At 34.3% G+C, this 25,895-nt stretch overlaps 1 protein-coding gene and 1 pseudogene across 1 annotated transcript in view; both read right to left on the reverse strand.

The window, feature by feature from the left end:
* Positions 1–25,895, reverse strand: part of LOC106879507 (uncharacterized) — a 94,308-nt gene that overhangs the window by 47,316 nt on the left and 21,097 nt on the right. The gene's annotated exons all lie outside the window — the stretch shown is intronic.
* Positions 3,771–3,914, reverse strand: LOC149134799 (5.8S ribosomal RNA; annotated as a pseudogene).

The raw sequence follows: 25,895 nt of genomic DNA on the forward strand, positions 1-25,895 counted from the left end.
ATAAAGATTAGCTTAAGACAATAAATTAACGCATAACATCTTCATTAGCGCCGCCATTGAATTTAGGACGTTCATATTACTTATGAGGTATTCTATATTTTTCAGCTGCAGTGTAGTTGGGTCTCAAGGGAGTGGTACACACCTAGAAATAGGTGTTTTAGAGTGAAAACAAAATTTCCATTCAAATGGCAATCACTGGATGATTTTCTGTTTGAGTCTAACTGTTTCAAGTCGTAAAGGGGAAACGTGTCTGTTGCAAATACGCATACGAATATTGTATAAATTTAATGATTGAATATTTACTATATTTTGTACATATGAGTATACCAGCCTGCGGGCGCATTAAAATAGGGGCGAGGGTTTCCTCACCCCTGTTTCAGAGCTTAAATTACATTGAGCCAGCTTAAGCATAAGACCTATGGTAAATAACAAAATAACTGCACAGAGTATAAATGGAATACATAGCTATGTGTGTGAATGCGCATGTGCGGTCACGTACATGTGGTATGTTTATGCATGTTTGTGTTTCTTTTGATCAGTGACATGCAGAGGGAACGCCATAGTTACAGATAGCGATATCAGCACTACAGAAAATATTTACATACTTCATATACTTTAAGTAATTTGCCACTTGTTTGTGAAATCAAACCTCTCTCTTCCTCTCCCCCTCTCCCTCCTTCCCATCTATCCCCTCCTACTCTTTCCCTTTCCCCTTCTTCCCCATTCCCCTCTCTGTGTGTATATATATATATATATATGTGTGTGTGTGTGTGTGTGTGTATGTGACTTTTTCATTATCCAGAGCGTCAAACTAATGCACTTGCTTGTTGTTCATGCATTAATATTCCTTTACGTGTTCATTTACATAAAAAAACAATTTTACATTCATCTAACAGATTTATCATTCTTAAACAAGAGTGACTTCGGCCACCTAAGCCATTGTCGACAGGTCGACGAGGTATGTACACAGATCTTCACGCGTACTCACAGCCACATACTCACACTTACACAAAAAATACGCTGTTAGTTAAAATAAGTATGTTTAGTATATCTTAGACTGATTGCCTCTGTCGGTTAGAAGGATTTAGAAAGTCGTACAACACAATTTGCATTGCATTTTACATAACCGTCCAAATTGATTTTATAATATTTTTTGTATAATATGCAATATCGATTGTTGAAAATATACAACTAGATTGTAGGTAATGTTAGGAATTCGTTCTCTCATTGAAACCGCCGCTTACATTTCTTTTTGAAGTTTGGGAAATCCTTTATAACTATATTTTAGTTCTAAACAGGTTCTGACAGCTTTCCTTCAAACAGCGCCTTTGGAGTGAACACACACCTACCCACACACACACACACACACACACACACACAAACATACACACACACACACACAAACATACACACGTTCTCTCTCTTTCTCTCTCTTTCTCTCTCTCCCTTTATACATATATATATATATGTATGTATGTATGTATGGATGGATGAATGGATGAATGGATGCCTTAATAATAGTAATGGTAAGACAACAAAAGAATGATAGAGACCTCAATATTATGTAAAAAGAGGAATTTATCTGTAATATGTGACAATTATTCGGTTGCCATAACATTAGTTTTGGGGTATTTGCTCTTTATCGATGTGGAATATCCGCTCGTGCTGGATTCGGCTATTCCACATTGATAAGGGGCAAATACCCCGAAACTAGTCTTATTATGCAACCGAATAATTGTCACATATTATATTACAGATATGTATGTAATATGAATGTATGCATGTATGTATGTATGTATGTATGTATATACATGTATATATTCGACACATGGGGATTCCACAAATTCTTACTGAACAATCAGCTCTTCTGATTCGTTTACTATGATCAAATGTTTCTGCTGCTCATTAGCACACTCATTGCATCAAATCGTACACATGCACGGTCTGCCACATGTTGCATGTAGAGGTGATCGCAGACAAACGTGAAATGAAGAGTTTCGTTCACGAACACAATGCGTCGTCCTTTGAGTGAATCAAAACCACAATCTTGCGATCTTGAGTACTACACCATAACGACTAGGCCACGCAGCCTCATAAATTTGTTGACCATAATTCTCTGATGCAACAGCTATAGCAAAAATATTCTGCTCGGAACATGTGTGGTTAAGAAGCTTGCTTTCAACAACGTGATTTTAGTTTGAATAGCATTACGCGGTCCTGTGGGTGTCTCCTACTATAGCTCCGGACCGACCAATTCCTTCTGAGTGAACTCAGTAAACGGAAACTGTGTGGAAGCCAATCACACATACACACACAACACTCTCACGCACACATACATATGTGTATTATGTCTGAATGCGCGCGAGCGTCGTATATATATATATGTGTGTGTGTATGTATGTATGTATGTATGTATGTATGTGTGTATATATATATATATATATATATATATATGTACATGTATGTCTGCATCTGTCTTTGTGAATGCGTTTGTTTTCCCTCACCATTTGTCAACCAGTGTTGATTTTTTTCTCTTCCTGAAGCTTAGCGGTTCGGCAAAATATACGGATAGATTAAAAATAAGTACTGGCATTAGTTTCCTTGAATACAAAAAAAAAAATCCAAGATGGCGCCCCCAGTACGGCCGCAGTCCAGTGAATGAAGCAATTAAAAGAAAAAGGCTCAAATATATATGAATCATTTAATATAGGCAGGTGGAAGCTCTGCGGTAGATGTAGTCGTTCTGCTAAGAAAATAAAGTAACAATTTTTTATATAAAATAAAGTCATTACATGGCTGGAATTTCTCCGTTTTACTTGGCTGAAAATTTATTTTCATCCCTTCAGATGTTGTATACACTTAGATTTCTCATCACAATCTTATCTTCTTTACAGTTCTATATTTAAGAGATGAGAAATTATTTACGTTATTTACATTTGACGGATATTCGTCCTCATCTTGTTTGTTGTTAACACAACGTTACGGCTGATATACCCTCCAGCCTTCGTCAGATGTCTTGGTTCTCATTCCTATCGATGTTACTATTATTATTATTACTATTACTATTATTAATCAGGTCGCTGCCGTGAATCGAACTCGGAACCTTGGGGTTAGTAGCCCACGCTCTTAACCACTACGCCATAGGCCCGTGGACAATTATGGGGTGAATTTTAAGGCTTATAAATCTATTCTTTTTCTATCCTTCCTCAATACCGGTTCCCATATGCTATTCATATCTGCACTCGGTCTGCTTAGGAGGTTGTTGTGCTGCTTCTTATTTATCTTAAATTCACTCATCTTTTATCATTTACTTGTCGCATTTATTCATTTCTACTCTATGCACAAGGCCCAAAATTTTGGGGAGCGGGACTGTGGATTAGATCGACTCCAGTACACAACTGGTACTTAATTTATCGACCCCGAGAGGACGAAATGCAAGGTCGACCTCGGCGGAATTTGAACTCAGAACGTAAAGACAGACGAAATACCGCTAAGCATTTCACCCGGCGTACTAACGTTTCTGTAAACTCGCTGCCTTAAGACAAATGAATATTCTTTTCTGCTTTCGGCACAATGTCCTAAATTTTGGGGAAGGGGAAGTCGATTAGATTGACCCCAGTACGCAACTGGTACTTAATTTATGTACCGCGAAAGGATGAAAGGGAAAGTTGGCCTCGGCTGAATTTGAACATAAAGACAGACGAAATACCGCTAAGCATTTCGTCCGGCGAACTAACGTTTCTGTCAGGCTCGCCGCTTTAAAGATCGGACGGCGCCCCGAGACGATGGGATCCTGGGGTCGCATTGTGCGTTCGAGGTTGCGATTATCACTGAGTCCTGCAATTCGCATCAGTTCACGCGGATAGCCACGCTCTTCATCGGCGGATGACCAAAGTGATCCCCAGTCTCACTTATTGAACTGCAACCATGCTGAAGTTGCGCCCTGAAGAATTTAGTCGAAGAAATTGGGACCTGTACTTAAGGGCGCGTGCACATACTTGTGCATGCGTGTGTGTATTTGGGTGTATGTGTGTATGTCTGTTCTATATTATAATTATTATAACTCTTCCACTCAGGAGGAAGCCGGTTCCCAACAAAGATACAAGTTACCAACTTTGGGATGTAGTTTAATACAGACAAATTCACATTTGGAACTTAAGAAAATTCTAGCATATTTTTATTGTTCCATTCACTGATTGTTCTTGTAAGGTACGAATTAGCCGGCCAATTTCTCTTTCTGAAAATTTCAGTTTATCCAGATTCTGCTTGTTCTCCAATTATTATTGGTATGAATATAAATTCATAGTCTGGATATAGAAGCTGGAGGTTTCGAAGCAGTTGTCCATAGATATTCTATTTTTCTTTGATTTTGAAAGAGATATTTATATCTCCTGGGCAGCTGACCTTTATGGTACATACATTTGCCCCTCTGTCCTAAACAACAATATCCGGTCTGTCATGTTTACATTGGTATGTAAGTATGTTTTAATTGAAGTCTATTACTTTATTTTATCGATCTCTTCAGTAGATTTGCCAATGATGCCGGGACTTAAAGAAAACAACACAGGTTGTTAAGCGGTCCAACGGAATAAAACAGACAGAAGCACAGATGCAACTTGCAAACACATACATATTTATACCTGTATGTATATATATATATATATATATATATATATATATATATATATATATATATATATATAGTTCATGTATGAGAATCAGATATTCTCCATATAGAATACACTTAATAGTGCTCAAGAGATTTAAACTTGAGCGGGTAGAGGAGTAAACGTAAGAATAAGCAAGTTAGGCTGGACGATATACAAAGAATTTTAAATCCATTAAAAAAAACGTATATAAGCGTACATACAAAATGGTCCGACTTACACAGAATAGAAATTAAAGGGGTCAAAAATGAAAGAAGAGTATTACAAATCACAAAGCTGATTCTGGAGGCTAGGTGGTTCAAAATAATGATTATAAATTGATTGCATCGTCTTCAGGGAAGAAATCTGACATTTGAGTTTTTGACAGAAAGGAAATCTGATGTCTGTTTATAAAAACATCCATAAATATATGACTACAAACACATACGTGACGAGCTTCCATTCGGCTTGCGTTTACCAGATTCATTCATATGGTTTTGAGAATTTTCTTTCATCGTTTGGTCACGAAATCTTTACTTGATATGTATATATATATATATATATATAATATATAGTTTTAGGGAAAATAACCAAGTTTCAAGAACTCATCGATGAAAATCCACTATCACATATAGAAAAAATAACAATTAAAAACACAATGAGTATAATATAAAACAAAGTAAATATCATAAGATATTATCGTTATCTTATGATATTTACTTTGTATTATATTATACTCATTTATTGTGCTTTTAATTATTAATTTTTCTATATGTGATAGTGGATCTTCATCGATGAGTTCTTGAAACTTGATTATTTTCCCTAAAACTATATATTTTATATATATTTTATCTATAAAGCTCAATTTAATTTTGATTTTTCATAAATTGAATTTAATTGAGTTTTTACCTGTAATTTTGGATTTTGTCCCTAATATTATATATATATATATATATATATATATATATATATATATATATATATATACTAGACACACAAACACAGCACGTAAAAGTTTCATAATCAGTAGAAGAATATATATATACATATATATATATATATATATAAAGAGAGAGAGGGGGAGGGGAGAGAAAGAGAGAGAGAGAGGTGCATATTAATGGCTGTCGCTGATAGCGAGTATAGTCTTTCTCCATATTAATGTCTATTTCTTATGATATTTGAAAATTCGATATAAACTACATTTAACCGGATTTTAGGTTTATTATACGTAACCTGAAATTTTCACTGTTATGTCTTCACTAAAGTTAATCATATAAGTAAATTAGACACTGGAAGTCTGGTGACAATATTGTTTACATACTGTCTGGAAAATTATAATGCATTGCTTATGTTGCTTAATCGTTTTTAATTTCATTTCGTGAGCTTTTCCTTCAAGAAAGAAGTGATGGAAAAGAGTGTATTCAATATATATATATATATATATATATATATATATATATATATATATATATATATATATACCGATGGGTTTGACTGATTAGTTGAATTAAGAAGATACATACAAACACACACACACACACACACACTATATAAATGCGTCTATAAGCGTATGTATATATATGTATATATATATATATATATATGTACACATAGATATGTATACATATACATACACACTCACAAACACACACACACACACACACACTCACACACAGTCATATCCATATGTGTGTATGTATAATATACATTTATATGTGTACGTATAAATATATATATATATATGTATATGTATAAGTGTATACATACATGGTGCGCGCGTGTGTTTCCTTTATTTTAACTTTGACATTAGTATGGTGTTTTGATAAACTACTAATTCTCATGCTAGAAGATCTGTATAATTCAAGAAAAAAATATCTAATTATCCAAATAAATATAATTACTTTATTTATCTACATATCTAATTTTTCAAATCCAACTTTTTTGTTTAAAAAAAAAATTTCCGTTTCCTTAATGTTAGATGCATTTGTAGATTGAAACCCCTTGTGTTATTACGCATGAAATATGGTAGAATATGTTTTTAATTGAATAAACACGAAAAGAAAAAGAAAACCAATGGAGTAAAATTGAATTCCGTTTATTGAGATAGAGTAAGAGATTTAATGAAATACGATTAACTTGCTTGTAACTGAAGTTGAGTTAATATCTTTCCATCAAATGCTTGGAATTTAGTTATATTGGATGTAAACAATTTATTATATATGTAAGGATTTTAGAATTTTACTGAATGTCACATTTAAATAATACTATACTTAATGGGTAGTCTAACGTTCTATTCTTATATAGCAAACATAATGCTGTTATTTTCTTATCTACTCTGTTGCTCTCGATTAACTGCGTTTAAATCAGCTTTCGCTAGATCATTGATCAGCCCAGCGACAAGGAACAAGGAACCCAACGACAAGGAACACGCTATGTTGTTTGAGGAGTATTTTGCTTCTTCCTAACCGAGTGAAACGTTTGTCACCTTCAGATATCTGCAGATGATGCAGAAATTTTCCTACTGTTGCGATGGCTTTAGAAGATGAGTTTACAAGAACTGCGATTAGCTTCTGCAGTTTTTGCTTGAAAGCAAATCATCTCGGACGTTTATTTCACCATTTGCATAAGACAGAATATTTATATGGTCAATTCAGTCTGTTAGTAGTGGTAACTAATTCCACCACCTTCAAACTACACACAGATTTTTTTTTAAACAGACACATCGGATACTGTAGACTTGTATTAGATAACGCTTGAAAACCTGGGATTCGTCAGTGCTCGAATACACTTTGCAAAATAATCCAATCGAAGGTACAGTTCTCAAGCTAAAAGACAATGACGTCATAGTGTACACACTGGTATGCAGTAATAAATCGTGTGGGGTTGCAGAATAGCATTTCATACCACCTCTTCGTTTTCTTCAAGCGTATGGAAATCTGCTAAAAATCAAAATTCTTCAACAAAGCGCAGGAGTGGCCGTGTGGTAAGTAGCTTGCTTACCAACCACATGATCACAGGTTCAGTCCCACTGCGTGGCGCCTTAGGCAAGTGTCTTCTACTATAGCCTCAGGTCGACCAAAGCCATAAGTGGATTTGGTAGACGGAATCTGAAAGAAGCCCGCCGTATATATATATATATATATATATATATATATATATATATATATATATATATGTGTGTGTGTGTGTGTGTGTGTATGCATATGTTCTTGTGTTTCTATGTTTGTCTCCCCACCCCCCAAAAAAATCGCTTGACAACCGAGGCACCGATGCTGGTTTATTTACGTCCCCGTCACTTCGCGTTACAGCAAAATAGACCGATAGAGTAAGTACTAGGCTTACAAAGAATAAGTCCTGGGATCGATTTGCTCGACTAAAGGTGGTGCTCCAGGATGGCCGCAGTCAAGTGACTGAAACACGTGAAAGAAAAACAGTACCAGTGTTTTATTGTAGTTATTTTGCTTATAACATTATCATTAGTGTCGACATTAATTTTCAAGATATCAAGTTTAAATTAGTCCATTCTGTCTTTCTTGACTAAACAAAACTAGGTGGTGAGTCGCTGAAGAGGTCACAAAATGTGCGCGAAATATTTCAGACAAATGACAATAAGAAAAATAACACAGTTGAAACAAAGAACGAATATATAATGTTTGTGTTTATATGGCAACATTCCAGAATATACAAATATCTGTTTCCAGACACGATTTCACATCAGGAATCTAACAAAACAAATGCATAAACTCAATATCTAAACTTATTTAAAGGCGGTGAGCTGACAGAAACTTTAGAACGCCGGGCGAAATGCATAGCGGCATTTCGACTGTCTGTATGTTCTGAGCTCAAATTCCGTCGAGGTCGATTTTGCCTTTCATCCTTTCGGGGTCGATAAATTAAGTACAAGTTACGCACTGGGGTCGCTGTAATCGACTTAATCCCTTTGTCTGTCCGTGTTTGACCCCTCTATGTTTATCCCCTTGTGAGCAATAAAGAAATAAGAAACGTTAGCACGCCCAGTGAAATGTTTTGCAATATTTCGTCAGTCTTTGTGTTCTGAGCTCAAATTCCGTCGAGGTAGATTTGTTTTTCATACTTTAGGGGTCGATCAATTAAGTACCAGTTGCGTTTTGGGTCGATCTAATCAACTGTCCCTCTACCCCAAAATTTCAGGCCTTGTCCCTAGAGAAGAAAAGAATATCTAAACTTATTTCATTTAATACACCTATATTTTAAGATGCTAGTGTATGGATTAGAGATTCGGTAGTAATTCCTTTCAGGTGACATAATCGCCCGCATGTATAAAGTATGATTTAGATGAAGAGCGATGCCAAACGTGACCATCCAATTTTTATGGTCTTGTTTTATATGGAACAGTATATATGGTATTGCAATAAATTGTGTTCCCTATCTAAGGCAATGGGACGTAAAATGAAGGAGAATTGGTTGGCATTTCTTCCATATCAATTACCTATATAGATGGTCTCAGTTTGTGCAAGGCTGTATTTGATCTGAAGCACGTACTTTATTACTCTAAATCGTTAATGTCATACAAATATAACCGGATAAACGGAAACTAAATAGTAGGTAAACTCACAGGTTTACATACTGAGTAGTTTTACATTTGATTGAAAGTCATTTTAGTATGAAATAAACACCAGAATTCGTTATATCTTTCTTCTTTTCCTTAATATTAATATTTAGTCCAGTTCAGTTCTTCAGCAGAACCATAGTAAAATATGAATCTCCTTTGTCTCATTTAATCTACAACTAAATGTATTTTCCTACTCTGTCCATCTTCTCTAAATCAATTCAAGGAAATTTGGCTGTGATTTCATGCATGACGGGCCACTGCGCAGAGCATCCCGCGTATGTATTACTTAACAGCCCGTTCTAATATAGGCACAAGGCCTAACATTTTGCATGAGGGAATAGTTGATTTCATCGTCCCCAGTGTGTAACTGGTATTTATTTTACCGACCTTAAAAAGATAAAAGGCAGAGTTGATCTAGGCGGAATTTGAGTTCAGAACGTAAGGACAGGCGAAATGCTGGTAAGCATTTTACCCGGCGTGCTAACGTTACTGCCAGCTCGAAGGGAATGCGAACTAAGGAAAAATTGTTATTATATCACTATATTTTTACATTATTTCAATCTTACACGTTGATATTTCCGCTTTGGTCTATCATGTTTCGAGGCTGCAACATGATTTTATCCTGTACTGAACCATCATCTCTTTGTGTAAAACATTTAAATCAATGAAATGTTATTGAAACGAAATATTTATCATTAGAAACGTGGCGGAATACAAACAGTTGTTAATATTCATATTTATTTCTTCATCTATAATTCTTTTCTCTAAATACATCACTATCAATGCTTGATGAATCTCCAGCAACACCCTTCAAAGGTCTTAATCCATGAAAACCATTCATCATTTACCATTATCCTTGCCATGCTTCTGCAGCTCTAAGGAAATAGAGTTGTGCAGTAGTCATCACTCATCACCTAATGTAGATCTTGACAAATGATATTCCGATAAAATCTCAAGTGTTTAATATTTAAAAAGCAGTCGAGGTTAATAACGTAGCAAGCGTCATAAGACTAATTGAGAAACGTCGAAATTATTCCGCAATTCGGTTTCAATACTTCGCTGATTTAACTATTTTGCTATTTTCGGGTTAAGTCAGTTTTTGTAACTCAGCAAGGGAAATTATTTTATTTGCATGAATTGTTTTATGAGTATTAAGTAGTGAGAATAAAGCTTCCAAAAGAAATACCAGCCACTGAAACACACATTCAGTTCAAGTTCAATTCTATTTCAAAACATAGTTAAAGCATAGAGCGTCAGAAAAAAATGCGTTGCTGTGCTCCTTTAGGCTCTTGGCATTCTAAATTCATATCTCGTCGATATGAACTTGCCTTCCATCTTTCCAAGATCGATAAAACAATGTGCCGATCATGTAGTACGGTCAATGGTGTAGAAAGACACCTGCTCTTCGAAATCACTGGCCGTCAACATAAAGCAGAAACCAACATGCAGTCCCTTAGTTGCTTTTGGGAAGGGCGTAAATGTCATGAGAAAAATTGTCTCCCTTGTGATATATTATTGTTTCAAATGTTGGAACAGGGCCAGCAATTTTGAGGGGATGGGCAAGTCGGTTGTATCGATAAATGTTCTTGACTGGTAAATAGTTTATCTACCCTGAAAAAGATGGGAGCGGAGTTTGAGCTCAGAATCTCTAGAGGCAAATGATGTTAAGCATCTTATACGATGTGCTAACTATTCTACCAGTTCACCTCCTATAATATAATATAAAGATAGTGTTGCTTTATATAAACGAAAATAAAATACTACATTTTATATCACAATGGAAGTATTTTATCAGGCAGGTCAAACATTCCACCATAATTTCAAACCATCCATGTATATTCAGTTTGTACGGAGGTAGACGTTGGAAGACAGATCTATATTGTTGAAACTACTTAACTCCAACGTTTTCAGTGAAACGCCACAAGCGTTTCTTTGCGCATTATATAAATATCTTCATTATCCTCACAGACTCGGTTCACCTAAACATCAATCGTTGATATAAGATCATTCACTAATGTGAGTAGTGATCAGTCAGCAGCATATCCTTAGGAAAGACGTATTCCTCTTTTACTAAAACTAAGGAACTAAAAGTAACTACTTACAAGTTAAAATGTTTTTGAAGTTAGTATAGATTTGAAATTACATTTGTACTTTCATTAACATATCATATCTATGTCTCATCGATATTTCTTTACTGATTTCTTACTTTACAAGTGATCTTTGTTTCCAATGTCTGGAATAGCAGAGTAAAAAAATTTAAAAATTGTCTGAGGTGAGATGTGTTCTATAATAGCTTCGCCTGATGTTCGTGAGCGAAATTACGAGGGTAGGCCGAAGAGATCATTGGCTGACTATGAAGGAGTGATACGAGAGCTGTGGAACATTGCAAGCAATATTTTAACTGCATTGCTTCTTTCCAGGTAAGCTGACGTCATTTATGATGGTGATGACTTTTTTTATCAACAGGATGAAAGCCTCTTCAGTGGGTTGTGTTCTCGAGCAAAACGTTTCATCTCACGTTGCTCTGACGTGTAGTACAGCTAACTGTGAACTTTTCAATTTGGATGGAAAGAGTGAGCTAATGTACAATTCCAATATTTTATCTCTATAAAAAATATCGTTTTTGCAGGTCGTTCCGTAATACTCTGCAGAAACCCTTTTCTGTGTATTATGCTAGGTGTGTCCACAAGTTCCTGAATATATATGACGGTAGATTTATGCGGAACGATGCTGTTTAACTCTCTTTTGAATGAGATTTGGAATAAAGCAAAGGATCGATCAAAAATTATAAAACAAAACGAAGACAGATCTTGAGACTAAAAACGCGCTTGGCGTTCTAAAATGTCTCGAGAATGAACACAGAAATGGTGACGAGAAAAGGCTGATACAAAACAAGAACAAACAAATGCAGAGTACAAGCAAGGGTGTCTGTGGACATAAGACGTGGATGAACATAGAAAATACTAGCGTATATTGGTAATAGGAAATTGAATTTTCATCGTGAATCGAGGAAGACTGAACACGCAAGATAAGAGTGATGCTCCTCGCGAAATAAAAGGCTAAAAGAAGGAAATGTTGGATATGTGCGGGAGCAGGAGGTAGATAAGGTAGAGAAAGTAACGATCAGCGAGAGAGTGGGAGCAATATAGAGCGAAAGAATATGGGAGATACGGTTAAGATAGTGTTGGAGAGGTAATTAGAGAGAGGGTGTAAGAGGGAACGATAGTTAGAGAGTTAATGAAAGAGAAAGAGAGAGTAAAATAGACCGAGAAAAATAATCACTGAGTGAACATGATTATGTGTACTTGAATAAAGAATTCAAAAGTATATTGTAAAGGCTTATGAATAACTAACACAAAGGACAAACTATAAACATGGATAAAGCAATTTAATCAATCAACTTTCATTGTAGGATTTCCAAAATTTCGACGCTTGGAAAAAGGTTGGTATCCTTAATTTGGAAGGCACCAGTTTTCACAGAAAACCAAACGTAAACAAGTCTTGCGAGTAATTTCCATATGGGACGTAGAAAATATCTACCGAATGAAAACGACGCAGTTATATAGTTATAAATTGACTTGCACCAGAGACCACCAAACTGAAATAAATATATTGAAGCAAATCTCAAATAACTCATCACAACAGTAGCAAAAGCATCTGTAATCATGGTGAGGATCGCACATTTTTTTTTTTTTTTGTGGCGCAAAAAGCTGAGCAATTTTCTATTACTTATTCATACAGTGAACGTGCTTCAACACAGGAAATGTCTTATATGACTAAAAACAAATGTTACTATATGCGATCAAGGTCTCATTGATTTGTTGAAGTATCTCCGAAAACTGAAAGCTGTGTACCGGAAAAGTACACGTACTCAGAAAATTTTAATGAATGTGACGTGTCAGAACTTTCCTTCAGCAGAGTCATTGATCTTCTCATAAATAAGCCATCAAATACGCTAGGAAATAATAGAAATAAGCCCCACCCAGAAATTTATTATCATTTTATCGATAACGAAATACTTACACAGGCATGAGGTTTCTATGTAAATAAGCATAGTTATTATACGAGTTGAAGTCTAAAAGAAAATATAGAGCGCAGGTGTAGTTGTGTGGTAAGATGTTCCCTTCCCGACCATATGGTTCCGGGTTCAGTCCCGCTGCGTGGTACCTTGGCCAAGTGTCTTCTGCTATAGCCTCAAGCCGAGTGAATTTGTTGTACGGAAACTGAAAGAAGCCCGTCGTACATATATATATATATATATATATATATATATATATATATATATATATATATATATATATATATATACGCACACACACACACTCACACACACATATATATATATATATATATATATATATATATATATATATATATACATTGTGTGTGTGTCTTTTTTTGTCCCCACCACCATCACTTGGCAACCGATGTTGGTGTGTTTACATCCCCGAATTCTAGCGGTTCAGCAAAAGAGAGCGATAGAATAACTACTAGGCTTACAAAGAAAAAGTCACGGGGTTGCTTTGGTCGACTAAAGGCGGTGCTAATCATGCCTGCAGTCAAATCACTGAAACAATTTAAAGAATAAACGAATAGAGCGTCGGTGTGTTTACCTTTCAGTATAGGGAACGCGCTCAATCGACCTGACTTCAAAGCAAGTTATGCCATCATCGTTGGCGTAGCATCACCGTGCATTTGAAACAATAATTTAAGGACCAGGTATGTATTATGTCGAGGTTTTTTAAAACTAACTCTTCTCTGTAGATTTGAAGGAAATATTTCGTGGTGCTACCATAATAGTTTTCTTTCTCCAAACAAGCAAAAAGAGTGGAATTTTTGGAGAAGGATGAGTGTTAGTCGATTACATCGATCCGACTGCTCACCTGAAAGGCAGGCATGGCCGATCTCGGCGGAATTTGAACTCAGAATGAAAAATCTCGATGAAATGCGGCCGAGCCTTTTGTCGAGGAGGTTAATGATTCACCCAATTGACCACCTTCACAGCCACGAATACATTGATATTAGTTAAAAAGCAGGTTGCCGCAGCTGCAACAGAACTAGAAGCAACAATAGCAGCAGCTGTAGTAGTAGTAGTACTAGTAGTAGTAGTAGTAGCAGTAGTAATAGTAGTAGTCGTGGTAGTAGTAGTAGTAGTAGTAGTAGTAGTAGTAGTAGTAGTAGTAGTAGTAGTAACAATAGCAGCAGCAGCAGCAGCAAGGCAGAGCAACATCTGATGTCTCTGTCTAAACCAATCATCTCAGCAGAACCAAGCTATGATGAAAGTCACTGCTTTCCATATGTATGATTATTGTTGAATGGGCCTTCATGTTTCACATGATATAGGGTTATTTTACTTGCTATTTCTAGTGAGTCTTGTACACGCTTTGAAGAGTACTCTGTTGTCTCGTAATAAAACAAGTAGAAATAATGGTTTTAATTTAGAGATCGCCACTGTTGTCGATGTGGGGCATGGACCACAGCACTGGACATAACAATTCCGAAATGGCAATGTCGACCTCGGTGGGTTCGGGATATCGAATGTTAATGTAGGGAAGCTTGTTAGATGAAATGATAACAACAAAGTTAGCAGGAATAAAGCGAAGAAGAAGAAGAAGAAGAAGAAGAAGAACAACAACAACAACAACAACAGCAACAAATGAAGAGAAGAGGAAAAATAAAGGAAGTGGAGGAGGAGCTGAATAAAAGAATGAGGAAGATGAGATGGAGAGAAGATGAAGTGGATAAAGAAAAAATAAAGGAAAGCGGATGAGAAAAATAAAAGAGGATGATGAAAAGAAGGAGAGGAAGAGAAAAAGAAGTAAAAGAAAGAAGAGAAGTAGACAAAAAGATAAAGAAGGGACAGGAAGAAGAAGAAAACGAAGAAGAAGAAGAAGAAGAAGAAGAAGAAGAAGAAGAAGAAGAAGAAGAAGAAGAAGAAGAAGAGGGCACGAGAGGAGAAGAGAAGACGAAGATGAAGTTGAGAAGAAAGAAGATGAAGAAAAAGGAAAAGGAGAGAAAGAATAAAGACGTACAAGAAAAGTTAGCTGAGAAAATAAGGAAGGAAATTAACATGCGTTCACATACGAAGAAAGAAAAGAAAGTAAATGCGATGATGGCAAAGGTTGAAGAAAAATATAATTGACAGAAGACTAAATGGGATATGTGGAGTGTGTGTGTGTATGTGTGTGTGTGTGTGTGTGTGTGTGTTTGTGTGTGTATTAAGTAAAGCTAAACATGAAGTATAATAATAATTCATTCTAATATTACATAAAATCTTCTCAGTAATGGAATGTAAAATATATTGAAGGCTGAACCACAAAAATCAGTCTGAACTCGTCCAAGTGATTAAAACAGTACTCTCTCACATCATAATATTATTACATGCATACCGTTTTTTCTTTTAAAATATATATATATATATATATATATATGTTCTTTTTCTTTTTGTTCGGAACCTCATTGAATAGGTACATATTGATTATTGATTCCTGACAGCTTCAAGACGGAATAGACTTTTCTTTTAGTGTAATATAGTAGATGAAGAATGATATGGTAGCGGTGTGGCGTTTTCGAAACAATTCAAATATCTGCTGCATATGGAATCTAATCCAACACTGAAGGTTGCCTATTATTAAAATGTTCTTCAATGCTTTCAATGGTTCCAGGCGCTGTCTTCAAGCTTTTAGTCAATTATATTGACCCTAGTACATCCTCAGCTTCTCATTTTATTGATTCCTGTATATTGAATGTATTGAATGGCTGGTTTTGGCTTGAGTTTCTATAGGTTTTTTTTTTTCTTTCTGGAAGTTACCACTATTTGAAGTGGTAATCCCTTTTAAAGCGTATAACTCATTATATTGATAAAATGAGAACCACACACTGTACTAAGAAAAATGTAATATACTTTAATCCGAAATAATAAAAGGTAATTAGAAGAAATTGCATTGAAAGTTATTCATATATATATATATATATATATATATATATATATAATAGTTTCTTTCTTACTCTAGGTACAAGGCCCGAAATTTTTGGAGAGGGGGCTAGTCGATTAGATCGACCCCAGTACGGAACTGGTGCTTAATTTATCGGCACCGAAAGGATGAAAGGCAAAGTCGACCTTGACGGAATTTGAACCCAGAACGTAAAGACAAACGAACTACCGCTATGCATTTCGCCCAGTGTGCTAACGTTTCTGCCAGCTTGCCGCCACACACACACACACACACACACACACACACACACACACACACACACACACATGTATGTGTATATATATTTATATATATATATATATATATATATATATATATATATATATATATATATAAACACATACATACACACACATATATACACACATACATATATACACACATACATATATACAGTTATACGCTTACACACATACACACACATACATATATATATATATGTACACATACATACATGCATACATACTTAGGAGAGTCTTTGTGGGTTTTCTCTCTGAAAACCTTAATAAAATGCAAACATAATAGATGGGACATAGTGAGTTGAGGCAAAGATGAGAAACTATACACGGCAGAAATGAGCTGCGCAAGGAATGTTAGCATAACGCAGAAGATCAATGATAAGAAGAAAAAAACATGTAAGTTGAACTATTGAGACCCCTAATAATGATAAGTAACAAACTGCTTGAGCACGAATACTGAGAAATAAGAATTCTCGAAACCAGAGGAGGGAAAACGCATAAGGTGATTCTAGAAACAAGACATCAATGGAATTATCAAAATATGTAAACTCTTAGCATTTATATACATGTGCACATTTGTAGACATGCAACTATAAAAATGCCAATCAGAGCGCGTCAACCTCCGGAAAGTAACACCAACGTCCTCTCAATAATTAACCGGAAATGATTTTTAAGATAAGAAAATCTGAAATAAACTCGATTGCTCTCACAAACAAGAATACTAAAATTGAATCCGACCGCTCTCGAAAATTAAGAAAAGAACAAACGGAAAAATAATCCAGAATCATTGTCGGGTACTAGATTGATCCCAAAATCTAATCAGTTCGTGCCAGTCACAAGGCGAAGCATCCCTGAAAGTTTCATTCGAATCCATTTAGTGTTTCTTGAGATATCTTGTCCACGGACAGACGAACAAACAAAGAAACAGGACTGCAAACAATACCTTCACCTTCGCTAAGGTAGAGATAATAAAAGAGACAGATCTGCACATGCCCTGAATCAAAATACTTGCACATATACTCTCATACATACACAACTGTCATGTAGACGTTTTTCAAATTTCTCATGAGGGAGCCGTTGATCTAGGTTAGAAACCGGCTCTTTCTCCGTTAGCGAAAACTCTGGTCATAAGCGTAAAACAGCATACACAGTTTCCGAACACAGAATCAAGTGATTGCAAATCAAAACTCTTAATCAAACGGACACTACCTGCATTTATATTGCCCACTATTTCTCTGCTATCATTAAATTTCTGCTGCTTTATGTTGTTTCACCGCCAGAAAACTGTAATTATTTATTTCGTCCTGTGAAATCCACCATTTAGTACCTCCTTAAGGTACCATTTTCATCCTTCGTGAGCACTTAGAGTCATTGTGATGATTCTTCCAACATTGACTCTGGCTGGATTTCAAATCAGACCGCGTTAATAACATTCTCTTTAATTGGACACTGGTCTGTTTCGGGGTCCAAATCATAATCTTGAGGATAGGCGACAAGGTAATTACATCGACCTCAGGACTTGACTAGTGTTTTATCAGCGTCGATGGGACGAAAGAGAACATTGACTTTGGCTGCATTTGAAATCAGAATGAAAAGAACAAAAAGTAATGCTGTAAGGTATTCTTTCCAGCGGGCTAACAATTCTGCCATCTTACCGCCCTTCTCTAAGGCACCCACGAATATATTCCATTTATATTGCATATTATTCTGTTTGCTTTAACCTGACGGTTGAGACTTGAGACTTCTATCCTGCTATTTTCAGCGATTCTTATTGCTTGCTGCATCATTGTGTTGTAAACATTCTAGTTGGAATTCCGTGATATGAGATTTTCCTACTCAGGAAAGATATTTAAGTGATTCATATGATCTTCGTGTATCATACTTAAAGTTACAACATATGAAACCTAAACAATATAATCCTTAAACATTCAATCTTGAACGTGCGCACAACCGACCCAAGGCTAGAAGGAAAGCTACAGGCTATTTGTTTCATTTCAGTACATAGTGTTGTATCATAGGCCGGTTCTATTGCTGGAAGAGCAAATATTTTTAACAAAACAACTATTGGCCAACCAGGACGTATCCAAAAGATCGATCTGAACATAAATAGATATCAAACAAAACAATATGATTATAATAAAAAAGGGAATTTTATTTCATTAAATATTTGAATAAATGCCAGGTTCTACAAACCAGCGCCAAATTACAGTCACTGAAATCTTCGAATTTTAGTTTGTACTCAAAAGTATCTAAAATAAATAAATAAATACATAAAATAGAATAAATATATAGCGAAACAATAAAATGCCACGTAATCTAGATGTTTGTATGTCTGCATAGAAAGGTTATTGCAGGTTTGGGTTATATAAACATGGAAAAATATTTCTGCAGTAATCGATTTAAAAAAAAACAAAACAAGAATGCGTCTTGGTTCTTTAAAGGCTTTACATATTAAACACCGACGTTGTGAGTACATAGGATGAGAAATGTGCTCATATAAATGCCGAACATTTGATATGAAAATCAGTGTTTGTGAATTTCGGTTAACAGTTTTATTACGAGCATTTATGTGCGTTTCCACATGCATACTTATACAAATATATGCATAAATAAACTCAACCGTACGACTAGCAGTGTTCTGAATCGTGAGTACTGTTATAATGGTTAACATTTTCAAGATGAACGGCATCACTACCACTATGCCTTTGTGAATACAGCCTACTATTTTTAGTCATAAAAACTTGTTATCTAAGATCTTCTAGATTTTTCTGGTATCGCCAGGACGAGCTACAGAGGGTATCATAATAGTCTGCTTTCCGAGAAAATAACTCTTAATTAGCTGACACTATGAACATTCTAGATGTAATATTCTTAATGATGGACTTAATCCTTACTCTAAGTCGACTGGAATATCTTAGCATAATGCAGGTTCTTCTTCGATTTATGATACGGACGATAAACTCTGTGTTTTGTTCTAAGGTTACATTTGAAAGTTACTGACAATAAATAGTCCTAGATTTATGAAAAAATCTGAAAGTTTTTTTTAGTTTTACGTTGCCACATATACTGAAGATGGAATAGCATCATCCTTATATAGACTGCAGTCTATTTCAGAGAGTTACCTACTAATGCAATATAAGATTTAAATAACCACGAGATCAGAAACTTAAAATGAGTAAATGGATTCCATGGTTATATCAAAGTGATAAGTCTATTTCTTTCTCGTCCTTTGAATTCGATAAGTAACCGGTAATAGCCGTTAATAGAGTAACTACACACTGCTTTGATAATTGAGGGTTCTTCATAGCGTAAATAAAACTTTTGTTGGGGGGAATACAGGAAATAGATGCGGATAAAACCAGTAATATGTATAATCTTAAAATTGAATTTTGCAAAGATCTAATTTCAAAGGAACATCCAAGAGATAATAAACTAACTTTTAAGTAAAACGTTCATAATTTTGATTTCTTGGGACGTACGGTAATTAGTCACCTTAACTTAAAAAATCGATCTGAGCCTTAATCGTCTAAGATGACCCCGTATAAACTTGGTTCTATTAGTAATCTTTCGGCTTCGAAATCAGATGCAGGAAACAAAAGTAAAAAAAAAAATATAATTCAAAGAGTTACACCTGTACTGAAAAGGTGTTTTGAACTTGTAATCGAACACTTCATAAGTAAACATTCATTTTAAAGGATTAAATAACAGAAATGAAATTATGTTTATGAAAATAGAGTTTTTCAAGTTATTAGTCATCTGTTATCGAATTTGAAGCTAAATATTGGGCGAGAAAGAACTGGCCTAACAACTTTGCTATTATCATATGATGCAGTGACTCAGAGCACGTTACTGATTTTGTGAGTATTTACATTTTACGTTGCATTAAAAGTTTTCTGAAATGGGGGTGGAGCTCGATCTATACAGGGATGATACCCTTTTTGCATTCTGTCAATGTAATAAAAACTAGTGAGGAATAAACAAAAGACAAAACTAAAACGATTTTTAAAAAAAAACATTAGGATTGTTAAGGTGAGAAATATATAAGTTAACTAAATTTCTAGATTTAACGTGAGGACTCACCCTAGGCCTTTATGCTCCAGCACACGAAAAGCAGATCTTATAGATTTTTGGGAAGATATTCTGGTGCTACTAATGTATCCTCTGTTTTACAGTGTTTACAAATATCTCTGACGTTCTCACAACTTCATATGTCGTTAACCATGTTGCATTTCCAAGCCAGGCAACATCGTAATTAGTACGTCCACGTTCTCTACTTAACAATATTAGCCAAGTGGAATTTCACCCGCACACGTTTCTCATGTAGAGCTGGATTATTAATTATTCAGAATGAATGATAACTGTGTTTGATTTCTCATGTCTCGGAGAAATCGAGGATATAGGAACTTTTTCAGACCTACCCGAAAGAAAAACGAGTAATCTATTCTTCCTCTCTCTGTAACACATTCAATATATTGACAAGAATAAATACTTCTCAAGGAGAATGCAAGCAAATAGAGCACATTTGATTAATAATATGAGTCATCCAAATTGTTCACTGATAATGTTTTTATTATGAACAAATTTATAAGGGAAATTTCAACAATCAAATAAATCAAAACCATTACCATTACTCATGCAAATTTCCCTTTTCAAAGGCGGTGAGCTGGCAGAAACGTTAGCACGCCGGGCGAAATGCTACGTTCTGAGTTCAAATTCCGCCGAGGTCCACTTTGCCTTTCATCCTTTCAGGGTCGATAAATTAAGTACCAGTTACGCACTGGGATCGTTGTAATAGACTTAATCCCTTTGTCTGTCCTTGTTTGTCCCCTCTTTGTTTAACGCCTTGTGGGCAATAAAGAAATAAGAAATGTTAGCACGCCGGGTGAAATGCTTAACAGTATTTCGTCTGCCGTTTCGTTCTCAGTTCAAATTCCGCCGAGGTCGACATTACTCGTCAGCCTTTCGGGGTCGATTGAATAAGTACCAGTTATGCACTGGGTTGATGTAATCGATTTAATCCCTTTGTTTTCCTCTCTATGTTCAGCCCCCTGTGGACAATAAAGAAACAAATACTCCTTTGCATTAAAGCGGCGAGCTGGCAGAATCGTCAGGACACCGGGCGAAATGCTTAGCGAAATTTTGTCTGTCTTTACGTTCTGAGATCGAATTCTGTCGAGGTCGAATTTGCCTTTCACCTTTCGGGGTCGATAAATTAAGTACCAGTTGCGTACTGGGGTCAATCTAATCGACTGGCCTTCTGCCCCCAAAAGTTCGGGACTTGTGCCTACAGTAGAAACACATATTCATTTTCCTTATTATGGCTGAGAATATAGAAAGCCAAATCTAAGTTTTATAATAGTTTAGTCAAAGACAAGGAGGATAATTCACGGCTCTTGAACAACGGAATTTTCGATGACAAACATAGACGTTGTTTAAATTTTAAATGCATGTTCCCAAAAAGTTATAACATTTTCACATACTCGGAATTTAGCCTAAGTATAAACAATCAGCATAAAATAGTAAAAACCTTCCTAGAAATCATTTAGTAATAGTAATGTAAGATTATATTGTTTGTGTTACAATTACTGCGCAGTTTCTCCGTTCATCCATCTGCAGTTATTTGAAGTTGGCGTAAGTGATCTATATTTCGAGTTAGAGTAATGGTACCTAAATAATCCTTTTAACTATAAGCACAAGGCCTGATATGTGGGGAAGGGGAGCAGTCGATTACATCGAATCATGTACTCAGTTGGTACTTATTTTATCGACTTCGACAGGACGAAAGACAAAGTCGACTTTGGTGGAATTTGAACGCAAGTATTTCGCCCAGTGTGCTAACGATTCTGCCAGCTCACCGCTTTCATTTTGTATGTATATATATATATATATATATATATATATATATATATATATATATATATATATATATATATATATATATATATATATATATATATATATATATATATATATATATATATATATATATATATATATATATATATATATATATATATATATATATATATATATATATATCTATATATATATATATATATATATATATATATATATATATATATATATATATATATATATATATATATATATATATATATATATATATATATATATATATATATATATATATATGTGTATATATATATATATATATATGTATATATATATATATATATATATGTATATATATATATATATATATATATATATGTATATATATGTATATATATATGTATATATATATGTATATATATATATATATATATATATATATATATGTATATATATATATATATATATATGTATATATATATATATATATATATATATATATGTATATATGTGTATATATATATGTATATATATATGTATATATATATATATATATATATATATAGATATATATATATATATATGTATATATATATGTATATATATATGTATATATATATGTATATATATATGTATATATATATATATATATATATATATATATATATATATATATATATATATAATATGTATATATATATGTATATATATATGTATATATATATGTATATATATATGTATATATATATGTATATATATATATATATATATATATATATATATATATATATATATATATATATATATATGTATATATATATGTATATATATATGTATATATATATATATATATATATATATATATATATATATATATATATATATATATATATATATATATATATATAATGATTTATATGGCAATGAGAATACATTTTTTATTGGTGGCACAAACTTATATGTAGGAAAGTCTGTTACATAAAATAAAAATTCAAACAATAATTTTCCAACAGCAGAACTTACTCAAGTACCTGAAGGACATTTGAGTCAGGTTGTGAAATGTGATTATTATCTGTTGCGCGTTTTCATTTTGTCTGCAACAACACGACGAATTCAATATGGCTTTTCTATTTAACATATATGAGGTCTGTACTACAAGAAAAATAAATTAAAGAAAGAAATCTATTGCTTTACATACAATTGATTCGGACTAGTTTCCTTTTAAATTGTTTCCTCCAACATTGATACATCTATCTAAGTGATTTTCTTTTTATTGACGCTGTTATACCTACACTGAAGACGTCAGTTGAACTTAACTTATGGTTGAACACTTTCGAAGCAATTAATTGATTTCAAGGGTCAAATAATGATGTTGATATTAAATTCAACGCAAATAGACATTTCTATCTAATACTCATTTTGTTACTGAATTTGCGGGTAAATATTGGACTAAGGACCTATCATGCTTGACATTACCATGAGATCGAATGACGCAGGGTTACTTACTGAAAACGCTTTTCATGCGCATTGCACAGTTCGTGTAGCAAATTTCCTTCTGTCTCATTTCTTTTAGCAACAAAAATCGGAGACCATTCGGGGAAAATGTCTTGCGCTTCGTCAAAAGCTCACTTAACGATTAGCCTATGACAGGTGTTTTGTCGAGGTGCAGCGTCGAAGTTTTACTTGCGTGTGCACCAGGCCACTTCTATGTCGTTCCTTTTTAATATTTCTATCATGGGACCCTGCACAAAGTTTTCCAGATCTAGTTTTCAATATCAATTCTCGGCGCAATAACTTCCCAGACTGAAACAAAATTTACATTTCAAGGAACAGGAACATTGTTGACTTATCCATGAAGATGTAAATTATGTTTGAAGTGTTCTTTGAAATTATAAAACATGTCGAGTTAAAATTCTGAATTCTCTGCTCTCATAGCTTTATAGTTTTGCCGGATTTCTCAAGCGTCTTATAAGCTTCAATTAAAGCGAAAATGAAACAAAATCATCACAACTATTATCCACTTTCTCGAAAATTTGCAATACATCTATCTTTCATTTCTGTTTATTTGCCTCTCTGTCGTTATCTGCCCCCATTTCTTTCATTAGCGACAAATCTGGGCATTCACTCATGCTACACAAACTCTCTCACGCATTTTATAATGGTACTCTTATTCTTTCAAATGGTTATTCTAGGTAAGGCACTTTATAATAAAAAGTACATACACGTTTATTTTAAACTGGTCTTTAGTAGAAACAGAGTTATCCATGAAGTGTTTTGCCCCTATATGCGAATATATTTCTAATAAATTTCCTGGATTTTATCAGCATCATTGCACATCTCAGGTTCGCTGAATTGAGTCTGAGCTCTCAATATTGTACCCAACATGGTCAAATAATAAATATTTTACTTTCAGTTCTGTATTACATATGAAAAATGATGCTCGCTATTACAAGATCAATTTTAAGATGTAATTTGAGTATCAATAAAATATGCGAAAACAACCAGAATAATGCAGATGCAGAGACGTAAAAAGATGATTCAATAATTGTTTTAACACTCTAAAAGAACTAATAAATATCGTAATTTTATTACTTCGATATCTACTAACATCACCCACAATTTTCGAATGTAGAAACACCTTTGAGAATACATGACACCCGGTGAAATTGATAGAGAAATGTGAAAGAAGTGCACCAGCATATAGATCAGAGGTTAAAACTGTGATTACGAAATGAGTTAAAGAGGATTATGTAATGTAATTTGAACGGAATTAAACAGAGGCTATCCTGAGTATAAATACTTAAGCACTCTTCATATATTTTCCAGTGTAAGAAATCAATAACTAAATAACGTAAGCAATCAATATTCTATATTGCACGTTGCAGTTGTATGAGAAGATAAAAGACAGCCATTGCAAATATCTGACGTCATCAAGTGAAATTGCACCAGTAAAATACAGGCAATGATATACTTTAGCTACAACGGCTAGCAAGATTAGAAGGAAATGACACTGACTTTGTAACATGCAGAATATTTGAAATCGAATACAAATTGATATTTACACTATGGTTAGGTGTATTTCGAAAAGTTGTTAAAACTGCAAGAATTATATGACGGATATATTACTGCAATTCCAATAAAAGGAGCATTTTTACAACATTGATAACAATAGGATACGCACGCATGGCCGAATCTTTAAAATGCCCTCGTTTCAATCACGCGGTCCAGAGATCAATTCCCAAGAGCTGCGCATTGGAAAAGTGTCATTTACTATAGCCTTTACTCAATTTAATCCACTTAAGTAACAGAAATTATGGAGACTGGAATTGCGCAGAACCTCCGAGGTTATACTGCAGCTGTAATTCCAATATCTCAAGCTTGTCAAAGTGTCATGGCGATTATTTCTCAGTATTACGTTCTAAGCACACATAAATTTATTCAGAATAATCAGCCTATTAAGCAACAAACCAATGAAATTGTTGGATTCAAAATGGTATTTTGACCTCAACCAGAGCGCATGTAGATAAGAAGTTCGATTCGCAATGACGTGGTTTTTGGTTCAAACTCGCTG

Source organism: Octopus bimaculoides, chromosome 7, assembly GCF_046866305.1.
Source record: "Octopus bimaculoides isolate indiv1 chromosome 7, ASM4686630v1, whole genome shotgun sequence".
Taxonomy (NCBI): Eukaryota; Metazoa; Mollusca; class Cephalopoda; order Octopoda; family Octopodidae; genus Octopus; species Octopus bimaculoides.